The sequence below is a fragment of the Bos indicus genome, chromosome 29, assembly GCF_029378745.1.
Source record: "Bos indicus isolate NIAB-ARS_2022 breed Sahiwal x Tharparkar chromosome 29, NIAB-ARS_B.indTharparkar_mat_pri_1.0, whole genome shotgun sequence".
Lineage (NCBI taxonomy): Eukaryota > Metazoa > Chordata > Mammalia > Artiodactyla > Bovidae > Bos > Bos indicus.
In genome coordinates this window covers 41,019,870-41,040,224 of record NC_091788.1, presented here as the reverse complement: position 1 = coordinate 41,040,224, position 20,355 = coordinate 41,019,870, and the positions used below count along the sequence as shown (strand labels likewise).

At 43.2% G+C, this 20,355-nt stretch overlaps 1 protein-coding gene and 1 long non-coding RNA gene across 3 annotated transcripts in view; one reads left to right on the top strand and one right to left on the bottom strand.

Annotated features, from left to right (window-relative positions):
• The window catches only part of INCENP (inner centromere protein), a 48,382-nt gene extending 44,958 nt beyond the window's left edge, over positions 1 to 3,424 (bottom strand). The window contains exon 1 of the mRNA XM_070783125.1: positions 3,280 to 3,424. The gene's annotated coding sequence lies outside the window, so the exon portion shown is untranslated. The remainder of the gene's footprint in view (positions 1 to 3,279) is intronic.
• On the top strand, positions 439 to 15,911 carry LOC139180728 (uncharacterized). Of its 2 annotated transcripts, none has more exons than XR_011564986.1 (3): positions 439 to 1,345; positions 13,012 to 13,152; positions 13,976 to 15,911. It is a non-coding gene; the product is annotated as an uncharacterized lncRNA (long non-coding RNA). The 2 variants fall into 2 exon arrangements; XR_011564987.1 differs by having other exon boundaries at positions 440 to 1,345; positions 14,158 to 15,911.
• Positions 15,912 to 20,355: the final 4,444 nt, after the last annotated feature.

The window sequence follows — 20,355 nt, the reverse complement described above, 5'->3', positions numbered from 1 at the left end:
ACTCTCACATCCATACATGACCACTGGAAAAACCATAGCCTTGACTAGACGGACCTGTGTTGGCAAAGTAATGTCTCTGCTTTTCAATATGCTATCTAGGTTGGTCATAACTTTTCTTCCAAGGAGTAAGCGTCTTTTAATTTCTCTCTCTAATGTACAGCAAAAGCCACGCTGTAGTCCCATGTGCTGCTAATTAGCATGGGGATTTGGATGAATGGTTAATGGCAGCCAGCTACGACAGCCTGATGCATCCAGCTTATAACAGAGAGACTCTTGCCAATGGAATCAGAAATAGGTAAAGTCTGTCATGTTCCCTGAGTACATACCTAAGAGATTAAAAAGTTACTCTTAATAGATACCTCAGTTAAATAGAGTTGGGAGACCAGCAGGGGGAGCTCTCACACCCTGCAAGAACAGCAGAGCCGAACAGAAAGAAAAGACTCCTCCCAGGCAAGAATCCTGGAGCACCCGTTGCCATTTCCTTCTCCACGGGAAATTTCTAGACCCAGGGATCATCCCAGGTCTCCCGCATTGCAGTAGGATTCTTTACTGGCTGAGCCACCAGGGAAACCCACCAACTTCCTTTTCTTCTCCATAAAAAATTATCTCCTTTCCCTTACCATGTGGGGACTTGCATATAGCTCACCATAGTGGCTGACCCTAAATTGCAATTCTCTGCTGGTCCTGAGTAAACCATCCTAGCTGGAAAAATACCTCTTTGGAACAGGAACTGCTTAAAGTTGGTGACTAAAACTCATCCTTCCCCGTATAGCCCTTGGACAGGAAGCGTTTGCTTCCTGATGTTCCTTTTGCTTTGCTCGGGGGACTTGGCTTGTCTCTGCTTTAGTCCCTTATACATGATCGTAGAGTCAAGCTCATGGATGGCAACCCCAGTTACCTCATTTAAGGTTCATAAGGAGCTCGTCTGTAGCTTCAAGTATGGAAGGTGGTTGAGTGTGCTAATCCTTTGCTGAGTTCTAAGGCGACATCTCTATTCTATTACAGAGTATCTCATCTGGACTGTTCTGCCTTTTTTGTGCCCTAGGGATACAGTGTTCTTGCCTGGAGAATCCCAGGGACGGGGGAGCCTGGTGAGCTGCCGTCTATGGGGTTGCACAGAGTCAGACAGGACTGAAGCAACTTAGCAGCAGCAGCAGCAGCAGGGATACAGAAGTCTTTTTTTTTTTTTTTCTTTTAATTTTACTTATTTATTATTTTTGATCTGGAAGATTCCCTGGAGAAGGAAATGGCAACCCACTCCACTATTCTTGGCTGGAAAATCCAATGGATGGCGGAGCCTGGTCAGCTACAGTCCATGGGGTCGCGAAGAGTCGGACACGACTGAGTGAGTTCTCTTTCTTTTCTTTCTTTCTTTTCTTTCTTTTGGCTGTGCTGAGTCTTTGTTGCTGTGCGCGGGCTTTCTCTAGTTGTGGAAAGTGGGAGTTAGTCTTCATTGCAATGTGTGGGCTTCTCATTGCGGGGGGCTCTCTTATTGTGGAGCACTGGCTCTAGAGATTGGGCTCAGTAGTTATGGCTCACTGGCTCAGTTGCCCTGAGATACGTGGGATCTTCCCAGATCGGGGATCGAATCTGTGTCCGCTTTATTGCCAGATGGATTCTTAACCACTGGACCAGCAGGGGCATCCTGGGATACAGGATTCTTTTCTGTCCCTGGCTGAAGGAGATACTGTAGAAGGATTCCTACTCATTCTGTCATTAGACTATGTTCCTTCCAACTAATTATTCTTTTCTAGAAAATATTTATTTTTATTTATTTATTGGGCTGCTCCGTGTCTTAGTTTCAGCACATGGGATCTTTGATCTTCATTGTGGCATGCAGGCTCTTTAGTTGAGGCATTCAAAGTCTTACTTGAGGCATTTGAACTCTTAGTTGAGGCATGTGGGAATCTAGTTTCCTGACCAGGGATCGAACCCAAGCCCCTGCATTGGGAGTGCTGAGCCTGGTAGCACTTGGTAGCCATTGGGCCACCAGGGAAGTCCCGCAATGAATGATTCTGAAATTCTAAGTACACACGACCTTTCCATGATTTGAAATTTCAATCATTGGATACTTTGGAGAAAAGGCAGCTTCGTCTGGTCCTGCAAAATCAAAGTCTATTTGACAGCTGGAAGGTGTTTGATGGCAAAAGCTCTGCAAAATCTGTTATGAATTTGCTAGCACTGCCATAACAAAGTACCACAAACCGAGTGGCTTAAATGACAAAAATGTATTGTCTCATCATTCTGGAGGCCTGAAGTTCAAGATGGGCTTGGCAGCATTGGCCCCTTCTCAGGGCTTTGAGGGAGAAGCTGTTACCTGCTGCTCTCCTGATGTCTGGTGGTTTGCTGGGCATCCTGGCACATCCCATCTCTGCCTTCATGTTCCATGACCTTCTCCCTCTGTGTTAGCCTTATCAGGCCTGAGAAATGGAATAATTCCTGCCATATCAGTAAACAAAGGATGTCACAGTCATCAGCAATTGTAACCATTATGGATGGTAAGCTGGTGAGTCCTGAGGGAACTCAGGAAGGAAAGAATACCTGCCATCTAGCAGCCATCAGACTGCAGCCACTCCCCATGGTGAGCCCTGAGGAAACTCGGGATGGGAAAACACAGTTTACTGGCCCCAGATAGGTGACATATAGGGAATATCCTACATAGGTGCATATCCCAGGAATGAGTTAAGTGAACAGAGACTCTTGTGTGTGTGTGTGTGTGTTATTTGGTCAGTCGTGTCCACCTCTTTGTGACTCCATGGACTATAGCCCACCAGGCTCCTCTGTCCATGGGATTCTCCAGACAAGAATCCTGGAGTAGGTTGCCATTTCCTTCTCCAACAGAAACCCTTGATTTTTCCCATACATAGGAAAGCACTAAATTCCTTAACTTGAGATATCTGGTATTTTGCTGCTTTGTGTGTGTGTGTTTGCTCTGTTGCATCTAACTATTTGCAACCCCATGGACTGTAGCCTGTCAGGTTCCTCTGTCCATGGGATTTCTCAGGGAATAATACTGGAGTGGGTTGCCATTTCCTCCTTCAGAGGATCTTCCCTACCCAGGGATCGAACAAGTCTTTTGCATCTCCTGCATTGGCAGGTTGGTTTTCCTTTAATTCACAACAATCTTTTAATGTTCAGACTACTGCCCTTTGTTGCAGAACTTCTATGCAACCTGGCTGCTCCCTTGCTTCCTCAGAGCAGTTCTCTTAGGGCTACTTGAGATGCTGTCTCCTGGATCTGAAGTCCTAAAAATTCCCATTGAATAAACATAACTCTCACCTTTTAGGCTGTGAATATTTTTCAGGTCCACAGGTCACATGGCTGTGTCTGAGGCATCCTCCTCCTGTTTCAGTGGGAGACCAATTGACATGGAGAGGTATCTTTCTTTTCCTGCCAAAGGTAGTTCCCCAACACTCAAGATGTTTACAGAAATAGGCAGAGTTTGTGCAGCCCTATGAAGCTGCCATGTGATGCAGGGGGATGGTCCCTGGACTTGAGACAAAAAACCCTGGGCCCCACCATGTGACTTCAAGTGTCAACATCCCCATCGCAAAGTAAAGGAAGTGAAACAGCCAGCTGTTTAAGGCCCCTCCAGCCTTAACGATTCTTACAGCTGCTGGGCAACTGAGTTGAAATCTCTGAATCTAGAGATGAACCCCACTCTGTGTGTCCACTAAGAGGCAGTGACTGCATTTGGATCCACTGCCCTTTGAAAACAATGCCTCACTTATTTTGTTTTAGTTGCTAAGTCCTGTCTGACTCTTCAGGATTACCAGGTGGCTCAGTGGTAAAGAATCCGCCTGCAATGCAGGAGACACAGAAGATACAGGTTCCATCCCTGAGTTGGGACGATCCCCTGGAGGAGGGCATGGCAACCTACTTCAGTATTCTTGCCTGGAGAATCCCATGGACAGAGGAGCCTGGCAAGCTACAGTCCATGGGGTTGCAAAGAGTTGGACACGACTGAAGCGACTTAACATGCATGCTTGTCTGACTCTTTGTGACCCCATGGAGTGTAACCTGAGAGGACCCTCTGTCCATGGGATTTCTCACTTACTAAAAGTCAGTGAATAGGGAGAGGGGAGGGGATGGGGTAGGAATATCTTCTTAGTTTTCCTCTCAATACCAAACCACTCTAGAATAACAACTTATAAGTCATGACCATTTAGGGCAATAAGAAAAATTGTGTGTTTCCAGTTTTTAGTTTCACTGAGTATATTGCTGCTTTCTATAATTAGTTTGAATTTCCCCAGCATTGATCCCTTACCCAGGAGGAATCCTCTGTTTTTCTTAATATGTTGAACTTGCAGATCATTAACTTATTAAGTTACAGAATTTAAGATCTGGAAAGGACTCTTTGCAGCCTGAGGAAATGGACCAGACTGGTAAGTGGCTAGTTCAAGGTTATATGTCAAGTTAGTGGTAGGGCCAGGACTAGAAAGCATCAAAGTCAACTTTCTCAGCTATGTGAGAGGTGATCTCTGAAGATTTAAAGCTTTAGGCTTAAGAAACTGGTGTTCTGGTCTTGACCAGAGATCTCTGCTCCCCCACAGCGGCTGTAACTAATCATTAATTTTGCTTGGTAAGTTGACTTTTTTAAAAAAGACTTTATTCTTAAGTGAATTTTTAGGTTCACAACAAACTTGAGTGAAAAATATAGAGATTTCCCATATACCTTCTGCCCCTCCATATGCTTAGCCTTCCCAGTTATTAATATCCCTGATCAAATGGTCCACTTATTATAATTAATGAACTTACACTGACACACCATTATCACCAGAAGTCTATAGACTTCTATATTTAAAAAAGAAGTCTATAGAAGAAAAAAAAAAGAAGTCTATAGACTTCTAAGCTTAGAGGTCTATCGCTTAGACATTAGAGTTCACTCTTGGTGTTGTAGGGTTTAGCTAAAATTGTGATGATATGTGTCAAAATGATACATATCAAACAGAGTACTGAGAATCCTCATGCTTTGCCTAGTCATTACCCCTGCCTACAACCCCCGACAACCACGATTATTTTTATCATCTTCAAAGTTTGGCCTTTACCAGAATGTCATATAGTTGGAGGCCCAGAATACACAGACTTTTCCGATTGGCTTCTTTCAGCTCATAATATGGATTTAAGTTTCCTCCATGTCTTTTCAGGCCCTGATAGTTCATTTCTTTTTAGTACTGAATAAACCATTTTCTGATGGACTGCAGAAAATGGAATTTATCTATTATTTATCTATTCATCTGCTGAAGGACACCGTGGTTGCTTCCAAGTAGGTTGACTTTTTGAGTGTACAAAGACAGGTTATTCAGAACTTTCCTCATTGGAATGAAATGCTATTAAGTCTCATTAAATACCATTATCTCATATTAAATCTTTGATGAAATCCATGAAAGCAATTGTTCTCTGGACTTTTGGATTTCACAAAATTGTAAATTAACAAAAAATGTACATTGTATTGATTTTACTGAGCAAATACGCATGTCTTTTAAAAAAATCTATCACTTATTATGACCCTACTATTATAAAAGACATTTTAACTCAAAAAATAAAAGAGTATGCAATCTCAGAATCCATCACAGCTAGATAAATTCCTTTTTGAAAAACACTTGCCTTGTTCTTATTTTTATCATTTTGCCCAAATCAATAGAATCCTTGTCACTCACCAAACCCAGCCCACACATCAGCCTTGGAAACCACTGCCTTAAGGAACTAGCCAATGTGACTGAAGTTCTTCTACAAAAGAACTCTTCTGCCTGTGACTGGCTCCCCTCAAGAGATGCTGGAGGTTGAACACATTTCTGGGCTGCTAGAGAAAATAGTGAGAGTGGGGAAGTAGGTCTTATAAAGCTGAACTTGCAAAGAACTTCCTAGGAGAAGATTTGTAACTTGGATTTCTAGATGATAAAACATTCTGGAGGCTTAGGAGTCAAGTGGGGGTGGGAAAGAGAAAATTTTTCCTTCTGTGAATGTTAACCTGCTGTACCAGTAAGAGGTAGGTTAAATCCTAAAGGATGGTGTAGGCAGCTGCTGTGTGGGCTCATGAGTCAGTGTGCTCAGAATCAGCAAATGCAGAGAGCGCAGTTAAGGGAGAGGTAATCATAAACCCTGAGTATTCATTGGAAGAACTGAAGCTGAAACTGAAGCTCCAATACCTTGGCCACCTGATGCAAAGAGCTGATTCATTGGAAAAGATTCTGATGCTGGGAAAGATTGAGGGCAGGAGGAGAAGGGGGCGACAGAGGATAATATGATGGATGGCATCACTGACTCAAAGGACATGAGTTTGAGCAAACTCTGGGAGATAGTGAAGGACAGGGAAGCCTGGTGTACTGCAGTCCATGGAGTAGCAAAGAGTCGGACATGACTGAGTGACTGAAAAACAACAAAAATCATCCCCAGGAGAAACCCGAGACACTGGAATTCCTGTTTTTATTTACTCAGTGGCTCTTTGGCAAAGGGACTAATCCCTGTGCGCAGTTTTAAAGGACATTGTATGACTATTAGCAATAGTCACTCAGATAATGCTGGCTTTTCATTTCTTCTCTTTAAAAAAGATTCCAGCTTTTTTTGGTTTTGTTTTACTGTACTACATGGTATGTGGGATCTTAGTTCCCTCACCAGGGATGGGACCTATGACCCCTGCACTGAGAGCATGGAGTCTTAACCACCGGACCACCAGGGAAGTCCCTCCAGCTTTTTCTCTTTTTAAAATATTTATTCATTTATTTATTTAGCTGCACCAGGTCTTAGTTGTGGCATGTGGGATCTTTTTAGCCACTGGACTCCCAAGGAAGTCCCAAGATTCCAGTTTTAACAAGCAACATGTTCCTGACAGCAGTTGGCATTCTTCACTTTATCTGTCTCTTATATTATATTGTCTGAAAAAAAGACATACTTAAAAAAAAAACAAAAAACTTCATCCTCTTGCAAGATTTACTGGGTATATACAAGTCAGAGTATGATTCCCAACACCTTTCAGTCATAAGACTGTACTTATATTCTGTTTTACCAATAATGACCCATTTTGCTCTCTCTTGTAGACTCTGCCTCTTTTCTTCAAAGAGCCAAATAAAAGTGAATCTTGGACTCTTCCCAGAGAGTAGGGGCATTCCGGGCACTCCCTGGGCACTGTGTGTGCTCTGGAATAAAGTAGGAGCCCAGGGAATTTCTACCTACAAGGAACAGGAAACCACGACCACCTGAAGGGGAAGGGGTTTGTGCCGTGACGTCTCTCCAGAACTTGGAGTTATGCCTGAAAATCTCATTTCCTCGGAAAAGTTTAACCAGGGGGAGAGGGTGAAATAAGGAAAAAAAAAACAAAACTGTTTGAACTTTCCTGGTGATCCTGTGGTTAAGCATCCACGTTGCAAAGCAGGGGACGTGGGGTCAATGCCTGGTCAGGAAACTTAAGATCCCACACGCTGCAGAGCCACTAAGCCTGCACAAGGAAAGATCCCAACTAAGACCTGATGCAGCCAAATAAATGAATTTTTTAAAAAAAAAGAAAAAACTTTAAGATTATAAAGTTTCTGCTACACTAAGAAGCTCTGGTGGGTTAGTACATATTTTCCCAAAGATAAGTACATATTACTCGCAAAACCTTTTTCACCAGGTAGGCTGTTAGGAATGTTTTATAATCTTTCAGGAGAATGGTATAGTCATTCTACTATTCCTGCAACCCGAGTTTTTGTCACCTTGAGAGCTGTGATTTTTTCCACTCACATAGGAACTGGGGACTGAGAGCTCTGATGTTTGACCACGAGGTTTTTACATAATTAAAATAAAAATTTTAAGATAAACTATAAAGTGAAAGAAAATATTTACAAATAGGGCACATTCATTGTAGGAACTTTGAGACAAACAGAAATAGGAAGTGATCGCTAACCTCACCACCTCATCACACTGTGGCTGTATTTCTTCCTACGACTTCTTCTGGGTATTTTTTTTAGGCACAACTGTAACCATGGCATCCTTCAGTTCCGTTCAGTCACTCAGTCATGTCCGACTCTCTGCGACCCCATGGACTGCAGCACGCCAGGCTTCCCTGTCCATCACCAACTCCTGGAGCTTGCTCAAACTCATGTCCATCGAGTCAGTGATGCCATCCAACCATCTCATTCTCTGTCGTCCCCTTCTCCTTCAATCTCTCCCAGCATCAGGGTCTTTTCTAGTGAGTCAGCTCTTTGCATCAGGTGGCCAAAGTATTGGAGTTTCAGCTTCAGCATCAGTCCTTCCAATGAATATTCAAGACTGATCTCCTTTAGGATTGGCTAGTTTGATCTCCTTGCAGTCCAAAGGACTCTCAAGAGTCTTCTCCAACACCACAGTTCAAAAGCATCAATTCTTCGGTGCTCAGTTTTGTTTATAGTCCAGCTCTCACATCCATACGTGACTCCTGGAAAAACCATTCCTAACCACCTCATATTCTTTCATCAAGTGTGTGTGTGTGTGTATTTTACTATGTCACCACTCCATGAGCCTCACTTTTACTGCCTATGAAATTGCTTCCTGTGAGTGGCACATGTCAGTTAATATTTCCTTGTTGAGCTTGAGAACAATACAGTTTTTATTGTTGTTACTCATTGGAAACTCCTGAAAGGATTCATTCTGCCAGGCCCTTGCCTATGTTGCTGCTGCTGCTGCTGCTAAGTCGCTTCAGTAGTGTCCGACTCTGTGCGACCCCATAGACGGCAGCCCACCAGGCTCCCCCGTCCCTGGGATTCTCCAGGCAAGAACACTAGAGTGGGCTGCCATTTCTGTGTTAGTCGTTGTTATACTCAAAGTCTTCAGTAATTGAATTAAAATAAGAGCTTGTATTTAATACATGTTTCTTTGATTATCAGTAAAGTTGAACACTTTTCCATATTCTTTTGTTTGCATCTTCTGTTTTGGGGACATCCTGGTTAAATCCTTCAGGCAGAACCAAGTAGAAGGATGTTTCCCATTGGTAACCATTTAGAGATTAGCAGTACATGTTCAGAGGGGCAGCATTCCACCGAGTGTGGGAGTGAGAGGGCTAAACTTTGTAGTATAATTATCAAATATTCTATTTTAAATTAGATATAGGTTAGCCTGGTTAACAATTATAAATAGGTCACATAGCATCACCAACTCAGTGGACATGAATTTGCGGAGATTCCGTGAGATAGTGGAGGACAGAGGAGCCTGGCATGCTGCAGTTACATGGGGTCACAAAGGGTCGGACATGACTCAGTGACTAGACAACTAGGACAATAAATAGATGAAATGTTATTTTAAAACCAAAGACTAGTAAGTCAGACAGAGAAAGACAAGTATCATATGATATCACTTATATGTGGAATTTAAAAATAATGATGCAAATGGGGACTTCCCTGGTGGCCCAGTGGTTGAGAATTCGCCTGCCAGTGAAGGGGACATGGGTTCGATCCTTGGTCCAGGAGGACCCCACATGCCTCAGAGAAACTGAGCCCGTGTGCCACAACTACTGAGCCCACACTCTGATCCTGAAGCACTGCAACCAGAGAAAGCCCACACACAGCAACAGAGATCCAGAGTGGCCAAAAAAAAAAAAAAAAGATACAAATGAACTTATTTACGAAACAGAAATAGACGCATGGACATAGAAAACAAACTTATGGTTACCAAAGGGGAAAGGTAGGAGGAGGGACATATTAGGAATTAACACATACATATGACTAGGTATAAAATAGACAATCAGCAAAGACCTGATGTGCGGGAACTCTACTCAATATTCTATAATAATCTAAGTGGAAAAAGAATCTGAAAAAGAATGGATATATGTTTATGTGTAACTGAATCACGTTGCTGTGCACCTGAAATTAACACAACATTGTAAACCAACTATCAGTTCAGTTCAGTTCAGTCACTCAGTCGTGTCCGACTCTTTTCGACCCCATGAATCGCAGCACGCCTGGCCTCTCTGTCCATCACCAACTCCCGGAGTTCACTCAGACTCACGTCCATCAAGTCAGTGATGCCATCCAGCCATCTCATCCTCTGTCGTCCCCTTCTCCTCCTGCCCTCAATCCCTCCCAGCATCAGAGTCTTTTCCAATGAGTCAACTCTTCGCATGAGGTGGCCAAAGTACTGGAGTTTCAGCTTTAGCATCATTCTTTCCAAAGAAATCCCAGGGCTGATCTCCTTCAGAATGGACTGGTTGGATCTCCATGCAGTCCAAGGGACTCTCAAGAGTCTTCTCCAACACCACAGTTCAAAAGCATCAATTCTTCAGCACTCAGCCTTCTTCACAGTCCAACTCTCACATCCATACATGACCACTGGAAAAACCATAGTCTTGACTAGACAGACATTTGTTGGCAAAGTAATGTCTCTGCTTTTGAATATGCTATCTAGGTTGGTCATAACTTTTCTTCCAAGGAGTAAGCGTCTTTTAATTTCATGGCTGCAGTCACCATCTGTAGTGATTTTGGAGCCCAAAAAAATAAAGTCTGACACTGTTTCCACTGTTTCTCCATCTATTTCCCATAAAGTGATGGGACCAGATGCCATGATCTTCGTTTTCTGAATGTTGAGCTTTAAGCCAACTTTTTCACTCTCCACTTTCACTTTCATCAATTGGCTTTTTAGTTCCTCTTCACTTTCTGCCATAAGGGTGACAATATACAGCCTTGACGTACTCCTTTTCTTATTTGGAACCAGTCTGTTGTTCCATGTCCACTTCTAACTATTGCTTCGTGACCTGCATACAAATTTCTCAAGAGGCAGATCAGGTGGTCTGGTATTCCCATCTCTTTCAGAATTTTCCACAGTTTATTGTGATCCACACAGTCAAAGGCTTTGGCATAGTCAATAAAGCAGAAATTGATGTTTTTCTGGAACTCTCTTGCTTTTTCCATGATCCAGTGGATGTTGGCAATTTGATCTCTGGTTCCTCTGCCTTTTCTAAAACCAGCTTAAACATTAGGAAGTTCACGGTTCACATATTGCTGAAGCCTGGCTTGGGGAATTTTGAGCATTACTTTACTAGTGTGTGAGATGAGTGCAATTGTGCAGTAGTTTGAGCATTCTTTGGCATTGCCTTTCTTTGGGATTGGAAAGAAAACTGACCTTTTCCAGTCCTGTGGCCACTACTGAGTTTTCCAAATTTGCTGGCATATTGAGTGCAGCACTTTCACAGCATCATCTTTCAGGATTTGGAATAGCTCAACTGGAATTCCATCACCTCCACTAGCTTTGTTCATAGTGATGCTTTCTAAGGCCCACTTGACTTCACATTCCAGGATGTCTGGCTCTAGGTGAGTGATCACACCATCGTGATTATCTGGGTCATGAAGATCTTTTTTGTACAGTTCTTCTGTGTATTCTTGCCATCTCTTCTTAATATCTTCTGCTTCTGTTAGGTCCATACCATTTCTGTCCTTTATCGAGCCCATCTTAGCCCAATATAAAATAAAAATTAAATTTAAAAATAAAATGAAACACTGAAACACCTCCCCTTCTTTATTCTCAGAGTAGTTTTAATTTGGTTCAGTACATGTTGGATCTTCCCTGTAGCTCAGATGGTAAAGAATCTGCCTGCAATGCAGGAGACCTGGGTTCGATCCCTGGGTTGGAAAGATTCTCTGGAGAAGGGAATGGCAATCCACTCCAGTATTCTTGCCTGAAGAATCCCATGGACAGAGGAGCCTGGCGGGCTACAGTTTGCGGGGTCACAAAGAGTCGGACACGACTGAGCGACTAACACTACTACACGTACTTGACATTGTTTAACACGTTTAACGTGTCTCCACGTGAACTGAACTGGTTAGCTTTTGTCTGCTTCCTCCCATGGTCAGTGAAGACCAGAAAGCAGTGACACACAGTGCTGTTAATTGAAGGCTTCTCAGAATAAAAGATTCACATATTGAAATACTCCAAGTATAACTCCTTTTCTACTGCTGTTGAGATGTCCTTCCTGTGGTTTGAAGGCTTTCTGACTGACTTTCCCTTCAGATTTCTGACCTCACACTTCCGTCACATTGTGCCCTTTCTTTGCAACTTTTCAGCTTATCAGCACCATAAACTCTTTCTCAGACACTGTATATTTGCTTTATATTACTAACATCTCCTGATACTGCCTGTACCAGGCATGGGGCTTAGTACTTTTCAAGCATTACTCAATCCTTACAACACCCTATATGATAGTTACTAGCATCATCTCCATTTTACAAATATGCGCAGGGTCTCAAAGAGATGAGCCAACTAGCCCTGGACCCAGAGGAGGTGGTTGGGGAGTGGTCAGGATTTGAACTCAGGTCCTGATTCTAGAAAGTGTTAAGTCACTCAGCTGTGTCTGACTCTTTGCGATCCCATGGATTATAGTCTGTCAGCTTCCTCTGTCCAGGCAGGAATTCTGCAGTGGGGAGCGGTTTCCTTCTCCAGGGGATCTTCCCAATCCAGGGATCTGAGCTGGGTCTCCCACTTTGCAGGAGGATTCTTGCCATCTGAGTCACAAGAGATGCCTGACTCTAGGGCCCCTACAAAATGTCACCTCAAACTTGCAGTTTAACCTCAAAGGTCCTGGAAAAGTACTGCATTATGAAATCTCATGCAATACGGCCAAAGATTTGTACAGAGTAGATGCTCATTAAAATCCTTGCCAAGAGGCCACAGGCGCCCTCTGGGATGGCCCGCACTCTGTCTGTGGAGCGTGTTTCTCTCTCAAAAAAGTACACTTCTTCCCTATTTAAAAAAGAAATCCTTACTGAGTAAAAAGAGGATCTTCCTGTTTAAAAGATTTGATGTCTTCAAACGAGGCAGTTTCTCTGCCTCTCTACAAACTATAAATTCATAGTTGAGAATTCATGGGACCATTCCCTGGGGCTACAGTGGACGAGAGCATTTGAGTCTTTGGAATGCCCTGCAAGACAATAGAACAGAACTTTTGACCTGAGAAACTTTACTATGGAAAAACTAATAAGCTGTGGATAAACTGTAAAGTGGGAATAGAGAAGGGTTGAACATTTCACACCCCTCTGACTTTCAAAGACAAAATTTTGTCCTGTTTTCCAGATGAAATTTGTACCAGATACATCTGGATTCTCTCTGTGGGTGACGTGGCCTCTCAAGACATGTTTATACACTTGACAAAGAAACCATTTCGAGCTTGGACCTTGACATTCCAGCAAGATCTTCCTGACAATGGCCTCCACGGTAAGGACCCCCCCATTTTCCTAACAAAGTCCAGACTGTAGTGTTGGTAACCTTCTCCCAAATTCAAACAGGACCTCAGCATCCTAGGACTCCTCTGGAACCATTTTGTCTATCTTTGGGCAAATTGAGCATGCTTAGCGTGTAGTGAAGCTCACCACTGTCCTTTGTTTTGGAGAGTCTTATTTTTGCCTAAGTTGTCTATCCTATACAGGTTGCTAACTGTGCATTCCCCTTGCCCCTACAGCTGCTGGTGTAAATAGCCTGCATCTCCCCATTGGTAAACAATAATAATAAACATAATTTTTAAAAGTGTAAAACAAAACTAAACAGGCTCAGTTTAAAGTCTTTGTCAGATTATTTTATTGACTAATTTCATCTAAAACTCATATTCTCATTTCTGATTTTATTGACTGCCTTAGTATTACATCTTTTCAGGGTTTCATAATGTTGGTTTATGGGCCATGTTCAGGGTTTGTATGTTTCTCCTGTCTCTCTCCTTTCATGCTCAACCCACTAGGTCTTATGCTTTTGCATTTGCCTTCCTACCATCCTCAAGGCTCTAGCTCAGAACTGGCTCTCATTATGATGGTTGAGCTGCCCCAGTGAGTGATGTAGGAGGACACAGATCCAGGCATGAAGCCAGCAGGCAGCCTGGCTCACTCCCTGGGCTGCAAGATGAGTCTCTGGACTTGCAGCCTGTTATACACCTTATCCCAGGCAGGTTTCAGCAGCAGTTTAGTTCAGCAGCCCCTAGCCTGGCCTGGTTCAGCCCACAACTTTGGGCAGGGTTCCAACTCCATCCCATCTAATTTGAGACTTTTAGTTCCCAGGATCCCTCAGGAATGAATCTGGGGCTTTCGCTGAATGTCTGAGCCTGGAGCTCTGCAGCCTACTCACCATGGTGCATTTCATCCTGCTTCTCATCTGTGGTTCTGAGGACACCCATCCCCCACCCCCCGCCATGCAGAATAATGGCTCATAGAGATGTCTACATTCTAATTCCAGGAACCTGTGAATATGTTATTTTACATGCCAAAAAGGAATTTACAGGTGGGATTGAGTTCGAGATCTTGACAATGGAAACAGCGGATGTCACAGAAAGAAAGGTTTGAAGATGCTACACTGCTGGCTTTGAAGAGGAAGGAAGGGGCCATGAGCCAAGGAATGCAGGTGGCCTGTAGCATTTCCTCTGAGTCATCTATCTCCCCCTTTCCCTTATAAGGACTCTTGTGATCACATCAACTCATTTGCAGAATCCTAGATAATCTCCCCATGTCAAGATCCTGAACTCAGCCCCATCTGTGTGAAACAGATTTCCCCTGGACTCTTCAGAATAAATTCAGGCCTGTTGACACCTTGATTTTGAGCTCAGTGAAACCTATTTTTTGGCCTTTTTATGGCTGTGTAATATTATATTGTATATATGTACCACATCTTCTTTTGAAAAAAGTTTTTTTAAATTTATAGTTTATTTTTTGAATGTGCTACACAGCTTGCAGGATCTTGGTTCCCTGACCAAGGATTGAACCTGGGCCCTCTGCAGTGAAAACACCAAGTCCTAACCACTGGACCATGGGGGAAGTCAGTGTTTGTTACAACTTCCATCAGTTCAGTTCAGTCGCTCAGTCATGTCCAATTCTTTGCGACCCCATGAATTGCAGCATGCCAGGCCTCCCTGTCCATCACCAACTCCCAGAGTTCACACAAACTCACGTCCATCGAGTCGATGATGCCATCCAGCCATCTCATCCTCTGTCGTCCCCTTTTCCTCCTAAGAAACTATCTTTTTGTTTTTTTGTGTTTTGGTTCTGTTTTCTTTTTGAATATTTTAAATCTCCCCTCCTTTTCTGTATGTGGAGTGGGAAAAGACTATCAAACATGAATTTGCCCACAAATTGATACTTTCTCTAGGAATGAATGGTGACCATTTATTAAAGTGGGAAAAACAGATCAGTAATAACAGGAGTGTGTAGAGTAGTAGCTAGCATATTTTTAGTACTTTATGAAGCTGCAAAACTTTTTTCTAAATCACATATATACCATGTTTGTATCTATAAACCTAACATTGTAAGGCTTAAATGAGTTGCCAGGCTGTTTTCATTTTTCAAAAATATTTATTTATTTGGCAGGGCCAGATCTTAGAAGAAGGCAATGGCAACCCACTCCAGTACTCTTGCCTGGAAAATCCCATGGATGGAGGACCCTGGTGGGCTGCCATCTATGGGGTCACACAGAGTCGAACACGACTGAAGCGACTTCACTTTCACTTTTCACTTTCATGCATTGGAGAAGGAAATGGCAACCCACTCTAGTGTTCTTGCCTGGAGAATCCCAGGGACGGGGGAGGCTGGTGAGCTGCCATCTATGGGGTCACACGGAGTCGGACACGACTGAAGCGACTTAGCAGCAGCAGCAGCAGCCAGATCTTAGTTACATGGGAATGTTTAGCTGTGGCGTGAAAACTCTTGGTTGTGGCATGCAGGATCTTAGTTTCCTGGCCAGGAATCGAACCCAGGTCCTCTGCACTGGGAACAAGGGTGTTAGCAGAGAAGTCCCCAGAATGTTTTTAAAATAGCTATAACTTGAGAGTGCAAGTACTGCACTGTGCATTGAAATCTGAAATATCTTTTTATCCCTGTCATCTATCCCTCTGAATTAAAGAAATAGTTCACCTTCTCTAAGACTTCCCTTTCACCATCTGCCTTTCTCAGAGTTTGTGGGAGTAATAACAATCATTAAAGACTTTTGAGCAATTAGAATTTTTTTGTTGTTATTAGACTGGTGATTATAAGAAAACCATTGTACAAGTTATCTATTGCTGCAAAACAAATTACATCAAAGCTTAGTAACTTAAAAAAAAAAAAAAAAGGACAAATATTTATTATCTCACATTGCTTCTGTGGGTCAGGAATTCAAGAGCAGCTTGTCTGGGTAGATCTGGCCCCAAGTCCCCCACGAGGCTGTGGTCATGATGTCAGACATGATGCAGCTGATCTGAAGTTGATTAGGGCCAGAGGATCTGTGCCCACCCTGCCTTACTCACGTGGATGATGAGTCAGTGCTGACTGTTAGTAGGAAGTCACAGCTTCTCTCAAGGATCTCCCCATAGGGCTGCCTGAGTGTGTTTACCACTCGGCAGCTGACTTTCCACAGGGCAAGTAGTTCAAGAGAGAACAAGGAAGAAGCTTCAGTGCCTTTTGCGACCTAGCTCAGAAGTCTCAAGGTATCCTGTCCACAGCATCCCACTGGCTACACAAGTCAACCCTGCTCAGCATGGAGGGGACCATGCAAGGGCACAAGGAACAGGAGACAAGGATCACCAGGGCTAGCTTAGAGGCTGCCTACCATGACCTAGAAGAAGGTTCTATTATTTAGTCTTCTGCCATAAAGCTTTCCTTATCTCATAAAGCCCTAGAGAGGCAGAGTAGGAAAGAAATGCCAGGGTCAGTTAGTCCCCAACATCTAGCTCACAGCAATCACTTCCTTTTTTCTTTTTAGCACTTAAAAAAAAATTAGGTTTCCTTTAAAAAAAAAAAAATTATTTGCTGCTCTCAGGCTTTCTCCAGTTGCGGTGCTCAGGTTTCTCACTGTGGTGGCTACCGGAGTGTCAGAGCATGAGCTTTAGGGCACAAGGGCTTCAGTAGTTGCAGCGCGCGGGCTTAGTTGCTTTGAGGCATGTGGAATCTTCCCAAGCCAGGGACTGAACCCATGTCCCCTGCATTGGCAGGCGGATTCGTAACCACTGGACCCCCAGGGAAATCCAAGAATCACTTCTTTAAAATCATATCACTTAAAAATCTCTACTGATAATTTAAAACTGAGTTGTATAAGCCTTGCCTCATTTGCATGAGAACCCCCAGATCTCCGAAGAGCAGAAAACCTGCCTTATGCTTCGGAAACTCTTCAAACATGTTGCCTGCTCCTTGGCACAGAGTTAGGGATATATACACTTTTGTAAACTTGACAGACTGTCAACAGGCATTTGAAGAGTAACTCACTGGTTAATGGGCTTCCCAGATGGCGCTAGTGATGAAGAATCTGCCTGCCAGTGTTGGAGATGCAAGAGCCGCAGGATCGAACCTTAGGTCAGGAAGATCCCCTGGAGGAGGAAATGGCACCCCACTTCACTATTCTTGCTGCCTGGAAAATTCCATGAGCAGAGCAACCTGGTGGGCTACAGCCCGTGGGGCCACAGAGTCAGACACAACTGAGCACATCATTGGTTAATACCCAGCCACCACCTCCTGACTCCTAACTTCTTAATTTGATATTTCTGTGTGTTTTGAAAGCTTGGGCTTATGGGAGTGACTGACTCCAGAATTTAAGGAGAAGTTAGCTTTAGGGTGAATCTGTCCACACTGAGGTTGAATTTAGAGTCCAAATAGTAGCCAAACTGGGTATATACAGAACCAGAAATATTGCCAGTGTCCTTCCTTGTCCAGGGATCCTAGTGAGGCACATTGGATAGAAGAAGTATGTGTAAACTGAGAGGCAGGATGTCAGAGGTGGTGGAGACGCAGCTGCATCTGCTGCATGATTTTTAGGCAAGTCCTCATATCACTGAGGGGCTTCCCTGGTGGCTCAGTGGCAAAGAATCCGTCTCCAATGCAGGAGACACGGGAAACATGGGTTCGATCCCTGGGTCAGGAAGATCCCCTGGTGAAGGAAATGGCAACCTGATCCAGTATTCTTGCCTGCAAAACCTCTATGGGCAGAGGAGCCTGGCAGGCTACAGTCCAAAGGGTTGCAAAGAGCTGGACACAATTAAGCACGCAGGCAGATCACTGAAGCAACAGCACACACGTGCCAGATCACCTAAACTCTCTGGGTGTGGTTTCCTTATCACTTAATTGGGATAATAATGGCCATGTGTTTTCAAAGATGTGAAGCAATTGGATCTCTCCTACTGGAAGGACCATAAATAGTTATAATCACTTTATAGAGCACTGGCAATATCCAGTAGAGCTTACAATGTAATACCACACCTCAGCAATTCTATCCTTGGTCTGACCTTCTAGCAAAAGTTCTCAACCCTGGTTGCATGTTAGAACCACCTGAAAGAGTTGCATTTTTGTTTTTTTTTTAATCCTAATGTCTCAGTTCTATCCTCAGGGATTAAGATTTTATCAGTTCTGGGATGAGGCCCAGGAATTGTTTTTTTTAAAAGCTCCCAAGGCTATTCTAGTGTGCATTTTGCCAGCGAGAAGCTCACAGGGACAAAGAGCTATCCACCTGGTGCACCAAATACGTAAAGCCACAGGGATTAAGCATCTAATTGAAAAGCCAATCTTTAAAATTCTTTTAAAAAGATAGAAAACTAACACATGACCTTGGGATCTGGAAGGAATTCAGAAGATTCAAAATGCACTCACCAGAACGGATAAGACAGATATATATTTGTCTTTGATGTGTAAAAATCATGTATTTGAAAAGATGCCATAAACAAAGAGAACAGAGAAGCCACCAGGTGAAAGAAGTAATCAGAGAATCAGATAAGCAAGGGATCTGTGTTCATAACATAAAAGAATTCAAATGTGTCAGTAAGAAAAAGAGGAAAAAAAAGATGAATTATCTAATAGCCATTACTTTATTGTAAGGAGAATAGACAAGTAAAATACCAGAGTTATACAAAGAACTTTTCAGCAGGAAAATAATGAATCAACTATGAATTAATATATATACTCAGGGACTTCCCTGGTGGTTCAGTGGTTAAGACTTGAAGCTTCCAAGGGGCATCAGTTCAATCCCTGGTCAGGAAAGTAAGATCCTGCAGGTTGCTTGATGCAGCCAAAAGAAAAACTCAAACAAAAATACGGTGGTGGTGGTTTAAATCATGTCCGATTCTTGCGACCCCATGGACTATTGTAGCCTGCCAGACTCCTCTGTCCATGGAATTCTCCAGGCAAGAATACTGGAGTGGGTTGCCATTTCCTTTTCCAAGGGATCTTCCCAACCCAGGAATCAAACCCAGGTCTCCTGAATTGCAGGCAGATGATTAACTGACTAAGTTATGAGGGAGGCCCTATAAACAAACAAACAAACAATATATATATATATATTTACATATTTCATACATGTGTATTAACCAGGGCACTGGACATGTCATTCTGCTACATGGCATGGCCTGTCAGGCCTAGTCAGGGTCTGACAAAATGTGGTTCACGGGAGAAAGGAATCCAAACCACTGCAGTATTCTTGCCTGGAGAACCCCGTGAACACAATGAAAAGGCAGATGAGCCCCCCAGCTTGGTAGGTGTCCCATATGCTGGGGGAATAGTGGAGAAACAGCTCCAGAAAGAATGAAAAGGCTGGGTTAAAGCAGAAAAGTCACTCAGTTGTGGATGTGTCTGGTGGTGAAAGTAAAGTCCGATGCTATAAAGAACAACATTGTATAGGAATCTGAAATCTTAGGTCCACGAACCAAGGTAAATTGGATGTGGTCAAACAGGAGATGGAAAGAGTGAACATTGACATTTTAGGAATCAGTGAACTAAAGTGGATCGAACCCAGGTCTCCTGCATTGCAGGCAGATTCTTTACCAGCTGAGCGACAAAGGAAGCCCAAGAATACTGGAATGGATAGACTATCCCTTCTCCAGCGGATCTTCTCAACTCAGGAATCGAATCGGGGTCTCCTGCATTGCAGGTGGCTTCTTTACCACCTGAGCTATCAGGGAAGCCCAGAACTAAAGTGGACGGGAATGAGCAAATATAATTCTGATGACCGTTATATCTACCACTGTGGGCAAGAATCCCTTAGTAGAAATGGAGTAGCCGTCATAGTCAACCTAAAGAGTCTGAAATGCAGTACTGGGTGCAATCTCAAAAATGAGAATGATCTCGGTTCGTTTCCAAGGTAACCCATTCAATATCACAATAATCTAAGTCTATGCTCCGGCCACTAATGCCAAAGAAACTGAAGTTGAACTGTTCTACGAAGACCTACAAGACCTAACACCAAAGCAGGTCTAACACCATTAACTAGAGCTAACACCAAAAACAGATGTGCTTTTCATCTTAGGGGAGTGGAATGCAAAAGTAGGCAGTCAAGAGATACTTGGAATAACAGGCAAGTTTGATCCTGGAGTACAAAATGCAGCAGGACAAAGGCTAACAGAGTTCTGCAAAGAGAATGCACCGGTCATAGCAAATACTCTCTTCCACAAGAGACGACTCAACAAATGGACAGCACCAGATGGTCAAT